This window comes from Aplysia californica, unplaced genomic scaffold (genome assembly GCF_000002075.1).
Source record: "Aplysia californica isolate F4 #8 unplaced genomic scaffold, AplCal3.0 scaffold00799, whole genome shotgun sequence".
Taxonomy (NCBI): Eukaryota; Metazoa; Mollusca; class Gastropoda; order Aplysiida; family Aplysiidae; genus Aplysia; species Aplysia californica.
In genome coordinates this window covers 302,997-305,142 of record NW_004798069.1, presented here as the reverse complement: position 1 = coordinate 305,142, position 2,146 = coordinate 302,997, and positions in this window count along the sequence as shown.

Below are 2,146 nucleotides of genomic sequence, written 5' to 3'. Positions count from 1 at the left end.
TCTCTCTCTCTCTCTCTCTCTCACTCTCACTCTCTCTCTCTATCTATCTCTATCTCTCATGAGTTTTCATAGACGAATGTAATCCAGCTTTGACCAAATCAATAACGTATGTCCCTAGAGCTTGTTTAACCACATGTCCGTACTGCTTGTAGCGTATCCTCCGTCCAGCCGTCTCTACTTTTCATCTTTCTTCCAGTAGGCCTAACTTCCACTCCAAAATCCTGCTTAATATTTCGTTTCACATACACACTCCTTTTTCCTCTTTCAAAAGTTCTACTTTTTCACGCAAAACTGTGGATGTGGAACAAACTTCGGCCTGTTCCTCTTGAGACGACGTCGGTTCCTCACGTCTGATCCTTGTTTGTTTTTGTTTGTTTGTTTGTTTATTTTCCTGGGCGTGTCAGGCTTTCCGCCTCCTACGTTGCCCTGAAGTCAAGAACACAGAACGGTTTGTCGTGTTCATGGCCGACGATTAACACCCTCAAAAACGAGTGCAGATCACCCATAGAATTGGGAAAGGGACAAAAGGTACGTGGGTTGTTGGAGGACGCTGCTTCTTATTCCTATCTCTGTTGTGTTTGTCAGTCTGTCTTGCTTTTTTCCCCTTTCACGTAATGACCAGTATTGTGCCCCCCCCCCCCCTTTCTGTTAATGACCATTGTTGTGCCGATAAACTTCTCTATTCTTCTGATTATAGAAACGAAACAAAAAGGGCAAGGAGAGTTTCTAGTAATTCTACCAAATCTACACTGAAATATTGAAGTTACATGATGTACGGTATACATACGTGGAACACCTCATCAGGATTCAGTTCTGAAATCGTGGACACTGCAAGTTTCCACGGGACAAAAAATAGCTTTTGAAAAGCGGTCTTGATTCTTAAACGCTGCCCAATACCGCCTGACGAACATAAAGCTTGTATGGAATCATTAAAAACGACTGGCTCACTATTGCAAAAAGCATGGTTATAATAACTCAGTTGGCTGCATGTTTCACTTTCATAGGGTGACCCTGGTTCATTGAACTGACGACTGAAACACGGAAGTTTGGGTTTCGAACATCATTCTGTCTTCCTTTCTGGAATGTATTGTTCATTTTACTGTTTCAATGTGTTTGTGTGTGGGCAGGGGGAGGGGGGGTACCTTGTTTTTTAAGTACTTTAAAGACTTAACGTGGCGTCTAGAAGGATTGGGTCGTTAGCGGGTGTTCTGGTGTGGTTTTCTTCTTCTCTCCTATGAAATATCTATCGTCCTTGTCTCCCCTTCTTCTTTTTTACGTTTGTTACTCTCTTGTACAACCTGAAATCTCCATGCGCTCATATGACCTTAAGCAGCTGCGAGCACCGTGCATAAAACCTCTACTAAAACTAAACTTAATTTAGAAGGAAACACTATTTCTCTGTCCTTGTTCTCCTTGTCCCTGATCCCACTTCTGTGTCACTCAAGGATTCTTCGAGGACAGGGATCTCTTAATATGCTTGCGGCGAGACGCTTTAGATCGGCTATTTGTTCCCTTAAAAATACATCAAAAGGATAAATGCACAAAAGGAGACGTAGGAGAACCGAATCAGGTTTCAAAATAGGAGGCTTGGGGCTTAGGGGATGACCTGAATGTTTTAGTTGACTGACTGAACATAATGTGGCGTCTGATTCGAGCGGTCACCACAAAGTGTTCAGAACCGTGGATGTGGATACGGATGAAGAGATCTTCTTTCCTCATGCTCCAAAGAAGCAATCCAGAAGAAAAAAGAAAACAACTTTTAAATAAAATTATCAGTCATGTCTTGAATTTGTGGAAGTGCATAATATGTATGAGCATATTTTATGATATCGGGTCTCCGATTTAAATGTCTTGAAGGGGTGGGTATCTTGCCTTGTATTTCAGAGAGAGAGACAGGCGGTGGTTTTCCTATATATACCTTAGATAGTTCGATTGGATATATGTTTACGTAATGATCATCTGGAGGAAAGTTTAAAACGAACACAAAAAAGTTTTTAAAGTTTGTCATTGGGAAATGTGCAACTCCGGCTGCCTTCCTTAGTGTGTTGTTGTACAAGTAAAGGACGCTTTGTCAAAGTTCAGATGAAGTTGGCAAGAAATGAGAAGTTAGAAATAATGAATGAATAAATGAATAAATTAATATATA